This window comes from Pinus tabuliformis, chromosome 9, assembly GCF_031772625.1.
Source record: "Pinus tabuliformis cultivar Carrire ecotype Pingquan chromosome 9, CPIR1, whole genome shotgun sequence".
Lineage (NCBI taxonomy): Eukaryota > Viridiplantae > Streptophyta > Pinopsida > Pinales > Pinaceae > Pinus > Pinus tabuliformis.
This window is the reverse complement of record NC_142307.1, coordinates 3,173,025-3,188,736: the sequence shown is the minus strand read 5'-3', so window position 1 is coordinate 3,188,736 and position 15,712 is coordinate 3,173,025. Positions and strand designations below refer to the sequence as shown.

Genomic DNA, 15,712 nt, shown 5'->3' with positions numbered 1-15,712 from the left:
CAGTACCTTGATGGACAAAGGTGACTGCTAGCCTCGCAGATTGGAGCTCGGGAAGTGGCCAACCTAGAGAGAAAATTGATGAGCCTATGTACATGCAACATTGTTAGGTGGTAGCCCTCATGGAGTCTTAAAGTGTTGTCCTTTGAAGGACTAAGCGGTAGCTAGTGAGAAATACGGAAGCAAAGGACCGATAGGACACGATACGACATGGAAGTTGTAGCGATGTTTATTACAGTATCTTGTATACCATATGCTGTTGTATTATTTAGATTAGTTTAATATAACGAAGATTGTTGATTGTACAATATTTGTTAAAAAGTGTGTATATTTGTGCATATGTGATTTACCGCTTTATATTTCCGCTGTGTAAAGTAGTTTATGGTTGAGATTCCTGGTTTGGCAGCGTCAGTGATTTTAAGACACTAACCTAGACCCAAGTTTGTGGAAATTCAACATAGTATCAGAGTGTTTCTAAGCTACTTTGGAAGTCACCGGATTAGAGTTGTGCACAACGAAGTATAACTTAAGAGGGAGTTGGTCACATTGTAGGTGACAATGTCGAAACTGTGGGCTGGTATCCGATATGAGGACAGGATGGACGGGTTGTCCAACTATAGTCCATGGAAGGAAAGGATCAATTTGGTCTTACAGGTCAACAGGATCTGGGGGTTCACCGAGGAATGGAAGCCCTTCATCAAAGGAATCATTGCCGGAGAGAAGTTGCCAGAATGTAATAGGTTGTGGGATGACTTCATTCAGGAAGAGTTGTGAGACGAGGATCTTCATCCAAAGAGGAAGACTTTCGATGATGACACGGCACTTACAACGCGAATGAAGGGTAAGGAGAAGAAGGAATTGAGTAAATTCAAGTGTTTCAACTGTGGTGAGATGGGTCATTTTTCGTCGAGATGTCTAATGAAGAGCACATGGTTAGTGGGGAGTAAGGGTGCTCCTACAACTACCAAGAAGGAATCATGGAGAGATTGGAAAGCAATACAAGAGAAGAAGAAGAAGTCAGTTGCTTCCAGTGACATTGACACTTCCGAGAAGGGTGTAGTTCACAGAATAGGGATTGTTGCGATTGTGAGCACCAAGAGTTGGGCGAATGTTGTGAGTAGTGATGGTGATGATGAGTTACTTCCTAGTCTTGGAAGTAACTCCCTCTCTAAGAGGGACTATTGATTTTTGAGTAGCTTGGGAAGTACTCCAAGCCCTAGGGTTCGAGGAATGGAGGACAAAGTGTCACAAGAGTTACTTGTGGGCTTGGAACCCAAGGTAGGGGTTTTTCACCCATCGAGATTTGGGTCAAAACCATGATGAATTTGAGCATGAGAAAATTTGAAGTGATAGAGCTTTGCGTATCGATACCAACGCTCCAAAGATCACTCAAATCAGAGCTCTATAAATTAAGTTATGAATTTTTTAAGTTTTCATTCATATTTGGACAAGACAAGTCATGTGGGCTTAAAGAATTCATCCAATAGACATGACCCTTCATCTAATTCGTGGAGCCCTCTTTATGTGTATATATAGAGGTGGAGTGGAGGACATTTCCTCATCCATTATGCAACACTTCCATCATAAAAAAGCTCATTGGAGAAGGAAATAACTTTGTTTTAGGTCATAGCTTTAAGGGCACACCAGCGTGGTTTAAAGGATTGTTTGAAGGTTGTCTCAAGGTGATCAAGAGTTGGAGAGGGAGCCGTAGAGTTGTGCTAGAAGGCCGCAACAAGAAAGAGTTGTTTTAGGGTTGTTTGAGGGTGGAAATCCCTGTTTAGTGTCAGCCGCAGGCCTTAGAGCCATCGTAGGCCTGTTATGAGCAAGGAAGGAGGGTCGTAAGGCCTATTCAAGGATGTTGTAGTGGTGAATAGGTAGCATGGGGCTTAAATCTTGCTAGAGTAGGGAATCCACAACAAAAGGAGAACTGTTGCAGTCGTTTTGTGAGGGTTGTTAGGACTGTGTATTGTGCCCTAACCATAACCAAAATTGCAGTAGTCAAAGAGGACCTCAAACAATGAGCTGAGATGTATTTTTGAGGTTTTGGATCCATGATTTTGGGTCAGATTTGGATCAGAGTGTTGGGTAGCTTGTGGGAGCCAATTTGGAGTCTTGATTGGGTGATCGTAAGCCTTCATCAGTGTAGATCTTATAGTGTAGTATTAGGTACCATTGATCTGGTGGAGGGAAGTTTGTTGGCTACCAAAAGTAGCCCTAGATGAGCTACCATGAAGTGATGAAGAGGAGATGAAGGTTGGGTGAAGATTGGTGCCAAAGTGCAGTACCTTGATGGACAAAGGTGAATTCTAGCCTGACAGATTGGAGCTGGGGAAGTGGCCAACCTAGAGAGAAGATTGATGAGCGTGTGTACATGTAGCAGAAGTGACTTGCAATAGTGTTAGGTGGTAGCCCTCCTGGAGTCTCGATGTGTTTTCCTTTGAAGGACTAAAGGGCAGCTAGTGAGCAGTATGGAAGCAAAGGACCAACAAGACAATAAATGACATAAAAGTTGTAGCAAAGTTTGACATTGTATATTGTATACCATAGATTGTTGTATTATTCATATTGGTTTAGTTTAACGAAGATTGGTGATTGTACAATATTTGTTAAAAAGCATGTATATTTGTGCATATGTGATTTACCATTTTATATTTCTGTTGTGCAAAGTAGTTTATGGTTGAGATTCTTGGTTTGGTATCGTCAATGATTTTAATACTCTAACATAGACCCAAGGTCGTGGAAATTCAATAGGATCTGGTGTAGTTGTCGACTAGAAGAAGGCCCATTGGAAGAAAATGGGTGTTTAAAAAGAAGATGAATGCATAAGGCAAGGTGGAGAAATACAAAGCTCAATTGGTAGCAAAAGGTTATTCCCAGGTGTCGGGAATTGATTTTGGTGTTATTTTTTTCTCCTGTTGCAAAATTAGCTTTTAATTAGATTACTTTTATCTGTTGTTGTTGCTTTTGATTTTGAAATAGAACAGATGGATGTGAAGACAACATTTCTTCATGGGTATGTAAGAAGAGATATACATGAAGAAACCTAAAGGCTTTGTGGTGAAGGGTAAGAAAGAACTAGTATGCAGGTTAAAAAAGTCTTTGTATGGGCTAAAAAAGTCACTAAGGATGCGGTATCAGAAATTTGACACATATATACGGGGACTTGGCTTCACCAGAAGCAAAGTAGATCACTGTATGTATTTTAAATTAATTGGTGACCCTGTTATTTACTTGGTCTTATATGTGGATGATATGTTGCTGATTGGAAATGACAAAGATATTATCCAGGATTTGAAGACCCAATTATCCTCCAAATTCTACATGAAGGATATTGGTGCTGCAAACTATATTTTGGGCATGGAAATTAAACGAGATTGGGCAAAGAGGAAGCTCTAGTTAAACCAGAGGAAGTATGTCGAGACAGTACTATATAGGTTTAATATGCAGGATAGTAAACTGATGAAGGTTCCTATTCATGTAGATGTAAATTTATCTGTTGAATAGTGTCTGATGACACAAGAAGAGGAAGAGGACATGTCTCATGTTCCATACGAAAGTGAAGTCAATAACCTGATGTATGCAAGGGTATGTACTAGAATAGACATTGCACATGTAGTGGGAGTATTGAGCAGGTTTATGTCAATACTAGGGAAGGAGCATTGGACAACAATGAAGCGAGTTTTCAGGTATTTGCATGGCACTAGTGATTATGGTTTGTGCTACTAAGGAAGATTGGGATTAGACATAGTTTTGGACATCTGTGGCTTTATTGATGCAGACTGGGTTGAAGATCTGGATCGAAGAAGATCTATAAGTGGGTATGTGTTTAACCTATTTGGAGGAGCGGTCAATTGGATGAGAAAGAGACAGTTTGTAGTGGATCTTTCAACTACAAAGGTTGAATACATGGCAAGCACTCATGTAAGCAAGGAAGTAGTTTGGTTGCAGAGATTGTGTTCAAGTATGGGGTTGGTACAACGAGCTATAAGGATAGACTTTGACAACCAAAGTACAATTTTCTTGGCAAAGAACCTTGCTTATCATTCGAAGATAAAGCACATTGATGTTCAGTATCACTTTGTGAGGGATATGTTTGAGTAAATAAAGGTGTTGTTGGTAAAGGTGGACACTTTGAAGAATGTTGCAAATGCATTGACGAAGTCTGTCAACACTGAGAAGTTTTCTTGGTGTAGAGAAACAATGGGCATTACAGGACTAAACCAATGATAAAGCTCTCATGTAACCCCATGTGTGGAAAGAAAACAACAAGCGCGAGAATGTTGGGTGTGTGTTATATTATTTCCATGAATAGTCACACGCACGATTGGGGGCAAACCCAAAGATGGTGGGCTGACCTACCCATGGTTTTGTTCATGGGTTTTGCACATGGTTTTGGGCATGATGGTTTCTACCCATGGTATTTTGTAGATCTGGTAAAGGGAACTACGATTATGTTCTAATCCATGGTTAATAGATTGGGGTTTATGAATGCTTCAACATTTATATATATGTATTGTAACATTTAAAGGAATATTATGAAAAATTGGTCTGGTAGTCTCAGTTTCAGGATCCAAGGGAAAATATTTATGTAGTTGTTTTATGTTCTCGCCATTGTATATTTTATGTTCTAAGAATTCATTTGCAGGTAATTGTTGCACATGGTTAAAACCTACAGAAGATAGTGTCTCCACATCTTCAATTCACGGATGATCGCTGCCAACTCAATATCGTTTGTCATGTAATTTTGTTCATGTTCATTTAATTTCCTTCACTCATATCATAATTCTTGTCTCTCCTACATAAGGACTCCACCAAGTCCTCTTTGGCAAGCATTTGTGCATACCACAAACTCGTAGTTTGGATTTGCAATCTTTAAAACTAGAGAATTTGCCAATAACTGCTTCAACTGCTCAAAAATTGTTGCACATTCCTCTGTCCACTCACATTTCTTTCCTTTCCTCTGCAATGATGTAATAGGATAGGCAACTCGCGAGAAGTTCTTGACGAACCTCCTGTAATAACCTGCTAACCCCATAAATGATTTGGCCTCATCCACATTTCTAGGAGCTGCTCATTCCATAATAGCTCTAATTTTTTTTGGATCTACTACTATACCCTCCTTAGAAACCACATGCCCCAAGTAATGTACATTTGTCTGAAAGAAAACACATTTTCTAAGTTTGGCATACAACTGATTCTCTCTCAGTATTCTCAACACTTCTTCTAAGTGTTCAACATGCTCTTCCTCATTATTAGAATATATCAATATGTCATCAATTAATACTATCACGAACTTGTCCAGATAAGGACACAACACACTATTCATCAAACACATGAAAGTAGTTAGAGCATTAGTCAAACCAAAAGGAACTACAACAAACTCATAATGCCCATACCTGGTCCAGAAAGCAGTCTTGTAGATGTCCTCTTCTTTGATGTGTACCTGATGATATCCTAATCTCAAATCAATCTTCGAGAAAATTGTTGCTCCCTTCAACTGATCAAACAAGTGATCAATCCTCGACAACAGATACCTGTTCTTAATCGTCACCTTATTCAACTTCCTGTAATCAATACATAACCTAAGAGTACTATCCTTCTTCTTCACAAACAATACTGGTGCACCCCAAGGCGACACACTTTTCCTAACATATCATTTTTCAATCATTTCCTTCAACTGTAACTTCAGTTCCACTAACTTTGGAGTGCTCGTCAGGTAAGGTGCTTTCGATGCTAGTGCTGCTCCTAGTACCAACTCAATAGAAAATTCCACTTCCTTGTGAGGTGGCAACTCTGAGATCTCTGTTGGAAACACATCCTGAAACCTCTGTAAAATTGGATACCTCTTCAAGAAATCTACATCCTCAACATCCTTACCTTTATCATTAGAAATATGAACTGTAAATAATACAGACCCTTTCCCGCTACTGCGCTTGGCCTGCATAGCTGTAACCATCCTCACTGATGTAGCCTTCTTCTTACCCTGCAAAATTCTTTGTTCTCCATTGTCATCCAAGCACTCAATAGCCTTATCATAGTAGTCCACCTTAGTCTCATGAATGTACAACCAATCCATACCCAACAACATACTGTATGATCCCAACGGAAGTATATTTAGATATGCTAACGTAAACATGTCGTTCAACTCAAATGAACAAGATCTTACCCAATGATGAACTATTTTCTTTGTACTTGTAGCCAACTGCACTAACCAAGATTTGCATGCACTTCTTACGACACTTATACACTAGGTCAGGACTAATATAACTATAGTTATATCCAAGGTCAAACAAAATAGAAACAACTTGATCACAAATCTTACCTTCCATCTCAATGATATATGCTTGATGATCAACCTGCCTGTTATCCAAAGTTGCATAAATCCGTGGAATACTTTTTCCAACATCCCCAACTATCTATGCCTCCTGAACACTATAAATCTACGGTCTTCCACCCTAATGTTGTGGATAATCTCTCCAGCTGTGATCCTTGCCAAGAGTCCAACACTGTAAAGGCTTCCTGCCATCACCCTTGTTCTGCTCCTTGAACTACAATCCCTATCCTTTGTCAGTTGTATTGAACTTCTTGTGTGACATTACATTCTCTTTGTTGCGCGTGACATGTAGTCTTCCTAATTTCTTATTCAACTTTCCCTTATTCTTGTCGTTACCTTTCCAATCCTGTTTAGATTCATACCTACGCTTTGATTGCTCATAATATTGCTTCAACTTTCTGATGGCTTCCTCCAACAATATAGGCTCATCAAACTCGATCCTGTACTTGAATGCTGCCAACAACCCACTAATGAATCTCCGAATCTTTGTTTTCTCCTCCTTAAGATAAGGCATATATCTCAGCAACTCTAAGAACCTGTTAGTATACTCCTCATCAGTCATAGACCCCATCTTTAGCTCACATAATTCCTTTGCCCTATCATCATAGTATATCTTAGATAGATACTTCTTCCTAAAAAGGCTCTCAAACTCACTCCAAGTCAACTACTCTTCATGAATACCTCTGAGATTCTTTACATCTTCCCACCAAATGTTTGCTTTTCCTTTAAGACTGAATGTAGTTATCCTGGCTTTCATGTTTGCTGAGTAATCACGCAATCTGAAGAACTTATTCATCCCAAGCAACCAATCTTCTAAATCCCTTGACTTCTTCATTTCTTCATCAAATGTAGGTGCCTTTTCTTTCTTGAAATCATCTGGAAAGCACTACTTCTCACTCCTCCTATATGGATGGTAATGATGATGACCATGTTGTCTCCCTGAACCATAACTAGGATAGAATCCATGATCACTGCCCCTCCGGTCAGGTGTATCTAGAAATATGCCATCTCTAACTATATACTCTTTATCCAACTTGTGTCTTGATCGAGACTTGTTTCCATATGCCCCATTAGTGATTTCCTCCTGTCCATGACTGATCCTAAGTAGTCACTGTCTCTACAAATCTGACAAAATTTGAAGGATAACTGCATAATCTCTACTCGTTTCTCCTATTCCCTAGCAAGCCTTTCCCATGATCTAATTATTCTATCATTATCCACCTTACAACTTCTTATTTCTACTTTCAAACTTCTCAATGTGTTTGTTATGTCAGGGGAGTACTCATCACCATGTTTCTCATTTGATTTGTAGCGAGAATCACGTGAATTGTAGTCCACCATTTTTCTAGTCATATTTGATCCTCTACTTCCTGCAAACATACCATGTCAGATAACCAAATATAAACAAAATCAAACGTACCTCAATGAAGTTCACAGTAGGTTATCTCGTCTGTCTACCATATATAGTATAGATATATACATAATCATATATATATATATATATATATATATATATATATATATATCAACATACCAACATCAACATCATCGGTTTCTTCACGATGACACAATTGCAATAGTTACCAACACCATGCATACTTATCAAGCACATATACAACTAACATACATGCATGACAAACACATTCCGCCCATCCAGTCTAGGTATTGAACTTGGGAGCTCTGATACCACCCTGTAACCACCTCCTCCCACATTTACCCACGTTCACGAATCTATTGAGGTAAACATGTGACGAAGAGTTATTATGATATGGCCCAACCTCCTATATGCAATTAAGAAAGTCAAGCCTACAAATAGAACTTAAAAATCACAAGCATACATCCTCTAGGGTCCACAGGACACTCAGAGGCAATACCACCACTCCCAGTGCCCAAATCGTGAGTTAACTTGCTTTTTTAGTGACCTGGGTCCCTAGTCACATGCATGAAAAGGCCTTCATGTCAATGTAGGCCTCCAGTCACATGCATAAACCTGCAAGCGAACGATTGTAGCCTAAATTTTCCAGTTCTGAGCCTGCAACCCCATATTCTTAGCCACTTTTTCAGGGCCTAACTCCCAACCACTGCCCATAACTTAATGAGACTCTATAAAACAATAAATGACACATAGACAAAGCCTTTAACACAAAAATTGATCAAGGACTTGACCTAACCAGGCCGAACCATGACAGTCATTTCGTCAAACATTTTAAGAACATGTAATCTATAGGTCATGAATGCATATATGAACATAGGGATCTGATACTTATCTGAGATTCATCAAGAAGGTCTAATGACCTCTCATAATATTTGCAATAACATCTATTAATTCATGCATTCATTAACCATTCATCAACAAATCAAATACATCAAGAGCCATAGCCATTATATATCATATAACCAACATATAACCAACAAATGAACAACATATACACCATGATAAAAACAACCATCAAAGCCACATAATAACAAGTACATTTACTCATGAATTACAAGAGGAAAGAGCTCTTATTCACATATGCAAAATCCAACCAAGTCAGGGACTTCCACGTACCACCCGACCATAGATTGGGCCGAACCAAATCTCTCTTCAGCCAGTCATTCGCACGCCATATTCCAAGCATGAATGTGGGATCTCGTGGAATAAACCTGTTGACACCTAATCACAGGGATTGGGTGAACAACTGTAAATAAATGTAAATAAATAATAGAGGAAATGGAGAGTCATCGGTAGATGAAACTGAACAGTCTCTCCCTTGTATATAATAATAGACAGCCTAAATGAATAATATATTCTCATTTTCAGGAGTTACCTCCTGGCCTGACATGGTATCAGAGCCAACTTTATCTTTGGCATCACAGTTTGCCCTTGTCACTCCCTCCTGGCCTATATTTTGCCTGTTTTGAAGAACTAACTCCTTTGTCATGCTCCAGAGGCCTGAATAGTGCACTTTCATATGTGTTTCTATTCCTAACTGAACAACTCGTCTCCCATGCTCCTCCACTTTCATGCGTTGCTCTCCCATACCTCTCCCAGCTGCATATTACGCTGATGAAAAGAAAATACAGTTCTGCTTTGAACTTCTTCTGGTTCACACTTTGATTGATGGAACCCTCTGGCACAGCAGAAGCGAGCCCTCTGGCGTTGTGAGTAAGAAGTTACTATTTCTCTGCTAGGTGGAAGACATGTTTTTGTGCAACTATTGCTTTGGTCAATTTTGGATTAGTTTGATAATACTTCCCTTAGGCAATGGTCATGATTTTATGGGTGTGGTGCCCTCGCCTCTTCTGATTCTCAAGGCTGTAACTTCTTAAGCGTCCTTTTACACAGTTTATGCTCAATCGTACTTTGGAATAGTATTATTTTATGGGTATTGTTGTAATGTTGCTTAAGGGACTCTAGGATTTTGCATAAGCGCTCCATAAACACTGCTACAGGCTTTGGTTACGCTAGCTCCCTTACATGCGCCGCTCCCTCGTGTATGTAAATGTTGGCTCCTAAAAGCTGGCAACTCCACGTTGTTGCACATATATAACATGTTGTATCCATATTTATAAACGTTGTTCCACATATTTATAAGCGTTGTTTTCATGCTATCTCCATATATAACATGCTCCTAAACGCTAGCTTCTAAAATCTGGGAACTCCACGTTGTTCCACATATATAACATGATGTCTCCATATTTATAAACTCTGTTCCACATATATAACATGTTGTCTCCATATTTATAAGCATTGTTTTCATGCTGTCTCCATATATAACATGTTGTCTCCCAAGTTATAAGCATTGTTTTCATATATAATGTTGTCTCCCCATATATAACATTGGTATATATGCAACGTTGTTTCCATATACCACGTTGTTTAGCTTCTTCCCCCATATATTACCTCCCCCAATAATACCTCTATTTTTAATATATGAGAGTGCAATTTTTAACCACAAGAAGTGCATTTTTTATATATTGGCAGCAGGGTACATTTAAAAAAAAATGCATTCATTGATATCTATTGTGGGAGTGGTTCTCACAAGGAAGGAGAACTATGCAGAATGGTCACGGAAAATCAAACACACTCTCATTTTTAATGAGCTGTGGAAAGGAGCGTGTGTTGGAAATAGAGACAAAGAGCCAGAACAACCTACCTCAGACAAGGAATTCGCCATTTGGGAAAATAAGAACAACAAGGCTTATGCATTGATTGCGGCATCAATAAATGAAGAGGTGAGTCACCATATTTCACCATTTTCAAATGTTTTCGAAGCCTTACAAAAACTGAAGGAACTCTATGACTCACACTTTGCACTTGAAGTTGTTCAACTCATGATTAAATTGTTCACCCTTGAATTACAAAATGATGATTCTCTTTCTCTTGCCTCAGAAGTAAAATCTATTATGCATGATATCAAAGTCACTAATGTTGAACTGGACATTGCTCTGATAACTTTTCTCAAGGCACTTTATCCCACTTACTCAAATTATCTTGAGTCATTGCAAGCAAATGGAAACCTCAAATATATTACCTTTGACTCCCTTGTAAAAAAAATTACTAAAAGAGAGAAAGCTTTTGGGAAGAAGACAACTCCTCAGTCTTCTGAAGAGGCTGTGTGCCTTGCACATAGAGAGAAGAATCTTGCTCAAGATTCTTCTAGAGGAGGAGGTGGTCGAAGAGGAAGAAGAAGAAATTTCAGAGGTAGGGAGGCAGACACTCTCAAGGAGAAAAGTCAGAATTTCATTGCATATGCTGCAAAAGAGATGGATCGCATGATGCATCCACATGCAAGTTGCCTTAGGACAAAATTGAGCAGGAAAGAAACAACCCAAGGGTAAAACTAATGATAGAGAGAAAGGTAAAGCACATGAATTTTCTCACTATGTTGTGGCACACTGTAATATTGGAGTAGATGAAGACTTATTTAATGCTTCACTTGCTTCTTGGAAAAAAGATGGGTTGCTTGATTCAGGAGCAACTTGCCACATGACTTTTAGAAGAGAGTTTTTTGAAGAATTTACTGAAAATGTTGATGGAATAGTATACTTTGCAAACAAATCAAAACCCAAGCCATCAGGGCTTGGTACAATCAGGCTTAAATTGCCTGGTCTTCCAGACTTTCTTCTGCATCATGTTTTATATCTCCCACAGCTGAGAAGAAACTTGTTTTCCTTGGTCCACATCCGCCAGCAAGGACACTCCATTCATATCTTTGATGGCAAGCTTGAGGTGAGAAAAGCATCAGACCACTCACTTGTCATGTCAGGGATAAGAAAGGCTTCTCAAGCTGCAGGGTACCTCTTCTCGTGCACAAAATTTCTCATACAATTCTCATTATGAAGAAGGTACATTTCCATGAAGTTTATTATGGCATGCTAGATTTGGACACTTGAACTATGACAACCTTCGCTTATTGAAGAAAAATGGTGTTACTGGTTTGCCTACAATTCCTAGGAAACTTAAGCAATGTGATGCTTGCATTCTAGGAAAGCATAACAAACAACATTTTCATGATTCACATTCCAAAGCACATAGAAAACTTGAACTCATTCATTCAGATTTATGTGGTCCAATGCTTGTTCCTTCTGCAAATGGAAATAAATATATGATGACATTTATTGATGACTACACCAGAATGTGATGGGTTTATTTATTGAAGAACAAATCTGATGCTTTTCAAACATTCAAGAACTTTCATACATGGATTTAAAATGATGCACAATCTCATATTGGCTCTATTCGTACTGGTAATGGAAAATAATACACTTCAAATGAATTTGAAAACTATCTTCACCAACATGGGATCAAACATCAAACAACTGCGCATTATAATCCCCAAAAGAACGAAGTAGTTGAAAGAATGAATAGGACAATCTTAAATATGGTGCGCTCCATGATGTTTTTCAAAAATGTAAAATTGATGTTTTGGGTTGATGCAGTTCTATGTGTTGTATATGTAAAGAATAGATGTCCATATAATGCTATTAGAAATAAGACTCCTTATGAAATGTGGTAGGGCACATTCCTTCAGTAAAGCATCTTAGGGTCTTTGGTTCCACCTGTTATGCCTTGATACCAAAGGTACATAAAAACAAACTTGGTGCAACAAGTCGTAAGTGTATCTTCCTGGGGTATTCAAACACCTCCAAAGCATACCATCTCTATGATGAAGTCAATAAAAAGTTTGTTGTATCTAGAGATGTAATCTTTCTTGAATCATCCAAAACTGACAATGTTGTTGAGCGACAACTTGATCGCTTGGATAGATTCGCAAATGCAAAATCATTTCAAGAATTTGATAATCAGATTCCACATCTTGAAGGGTGGATTCCTATACTAGATCAACCCGTGGAATCTTCTTCTGAAGCACTCTCTCTACCGCATGAAACTCCAATAACGGATGACACTTTGAGTGATGTGATTGACAAAATTGAGAGACTCAATCTTGATTCATTCCCAACTCAATCAACGGAGCATCCTGGACCATCTCAGAAGTGAATCGCATGTTGGAAGAGTGGATTGCATCTCAGGTTTTACAAAAGGAGGTCCTCTCGAGTGAAGAAGGTTTAATAACTCAGAAAGCTTCCAGTATTATTGTATCGAGGAAGGGTTCGGACTAGTAGAAGGAGCGCAGCCGAGCAATGAGGCTCGAGAAGTGCTGGTTTTGCTCTTCCACGATTTATCCGGGTCATGGGATCCAATTCGTGCGTAATGATTGCAAGGTACTACCCGTTTTCATTTCAACTCTCATTGTTTATTTGCACTTTCTGTCTCTAAACTTGGGTCCCCGTTGAGACTCTGCACATAAGCTGTAATTCTCTGAATCTGAGAAATTGACCATTAGTGATTCATGTATTTCACGATTACAAAGATTTTGCAGCCTGTCGAGATTCTGACGATTCCCTAGAGACGGCACCTACGATTGTAGCCTGCTCAAAAATTTCAGCCCTGTTCAGGGCATCAAGAAATATAATAAAGCTTTTAAAACGTACTTTACAGCCTTTCAATCTTGCTTGTTCACAACCGATGTATGCTTCCATTGCTCTGTTTGCACTGCTGAGCCCCGGTGATAAGAGCATTATAATAAGCGAAATGAGGCTTAAGTCTTCTAGTATCTCATTTCTTAAATAAATCAATAGGCCTCAGTTACATTCCCAGGCTTAGCCAAACCAGAAATCGTAGTAGTATATGTAACATCATCAGGGGTTGGTCAAGCTTTTGCTTTTCGTGCCAAAAGACAAAAGCTTTGTTAAAAATTCCCACTCTACAAAGGTTTTTAAGAGCACTGATCATCACAGTACCATGGCTTGAATCTGTCATAGCTGTTTTACATTCTCTCATCAAAATAATGTCTGCTTCAACTCTTGAGAAGAAAGGGTAATTAGTAAGTCAAGCTCAGGATTTTTCAAACATCAAATGGCTTCCCAAGGCATTGTTTCGAAATAGATCTTGAAGATATATCTAACACTGCTAATAAACAACCCAGGAAGGATCTTGTGTTAAGGAGCTAGAACGATAATGGTAAATTGAGGTTTCCATCTACTATGACGTCAAAACTAAATCACACTCTATGGAATAATGCAAAATAGTCCAAAGACTCGGATGAATATATGAAGGGGAATGAAGAAAACTTCAACTCTTCAGAAGAAAGCGTAACTAGTAAGTCAAAGACTCGGATGAATATAGGAAGGGGGAATGAAGAAAACTTCAACTCTTCAGAAGAAAGCGTAACTAGTAAGTCAAGCTTAGGGTTTTCAGCCATCAAATGGCTTCCCAAGGCATTGTTTCAAAATAGATATATTTAAGACTGCTAATAAGCCACCCAGGAAGGATATTGTGTTAAGGAGCTAGAACGACAATGGGAAACTGAGGTTTCTGTCTACCACGATGTCAACACTGAACTGCACTCTATGAAATAATGCAAAATAATCCGAAAAGTCGGCTGAATATAGGAAGGGTGGACACAAGAAATCTTCAATGTTCCACTCAGTAAATAATGCAAAATAATCCAAAAAGTCAGCTGAATATAGGAAGGGGGACACAAGAAATCTTCAATGTTCCACCAAGTTTCTGGGATGTGGGAGCGGCATATGTGTAAAAGTACCCCCGAATTTTAGCGAGTACCCCCAAATTTTAGGGAACATTGAAGGGGATGTTGGGTCTTCAATGTAGAGGACCCAGTTCAAAAACTGAACTTTAAATTAGAATACATGAAAATGAAAATTGAAATATAAATCATTTTTTTTTAATAGTAATGAGTACATTTTACTAGGCACAATCAGTAATTTCGTAGAAACGGCTGCCACTATTTTACTATTAGTAGAGCTATTTCATAAATGTCACAATGATTCTACCATTAGTAGAACTATTTCATAAATGCCACAATGAGACAACATGTCTCGAGAAACTTGAATCCACGCTACTTGGGACACAAATCATGAACCATACCACTTAAGCTAAATTCCTTTTACATAAATAATTTTAATTTTATAATCCAATACATGGCAATATAATATAATATAATAATTAATAAATCATAAATCCTCATTCATAACTCATCTATACACTATCAACATTGTACTTTCATCCTATTTTAGAAAATAAAAAATTCAGAAGATATTTGATATAGATCATCTACGTCTCAAGATAAGATGATAAGTTATTACTATTACAAAATTCTAACACAATTTTATAACATACATTAAGTGAAAAAATGGAATACAACCATATTTTAAGTGAAAAGTCAATACTGAACTCTCAATCTTATACGTTAAGATTCAAAATTTTAAATGTCTTAGGACTTAAAAGTTTTAAGTTTACGATTGATTCTAGGTTTACGATTGATGGGTTGTTGTAGAGTACAGGGATAGGGTTGTTAGATTCTCATATATAGAGGGAATCGACCATGATTTTGCTCTTGCTTCAAGATTCTTTTAGGATGAGGGAGTTGACCTAATTTAGGTTGTTTCAGTTGCTAGAGGTTTTGAGTAACAAGTTGTATGAGAGGGATTCTTCTATTCATATGTTGTTAATAGCCTTACATGGGTTGTAACCTATACTCCAAGCTTGTATTTTTAAGATTGACAAGTGGACTTATTTTAGAATCACAGATGGTCAACGTTCTTTGGAGGTTCAAGAAACTATGATAGCATCCTGTGATGAATGGGTGATAATTTCTTTTTCAATAAACAACAATTGATTTCAAGGCTATAGTAGGTGCAAATTTGCAAGTGATAGGTTTAGTGGAGTTGCACAGGGAGTTGATAGCTGTTGGCGAAAACAATTTCGTTGGAAAGAGGGGTGTTAACTTTGAGGGTTACTCCAAAAGTGTTTATACCATGTTTAAGGGCACTTCATGATATATGGGGTACATCGTGTACGATTAATCCTTGGAT

General features: G+C 38.3%; 1 pseudogene; it reads left to right on the top strand.

Annotated features, from left to right (window-relative positions):
* Nucleotides 1–555: 555 nt before the first annotated feature.
* The window catches only part of LOC149146821 (cullin-3A pseudogene), a 39,402-nt pseudogene continuing 24,245 nt past the window's right edge, over nucleotides 556–15,712 (top strand).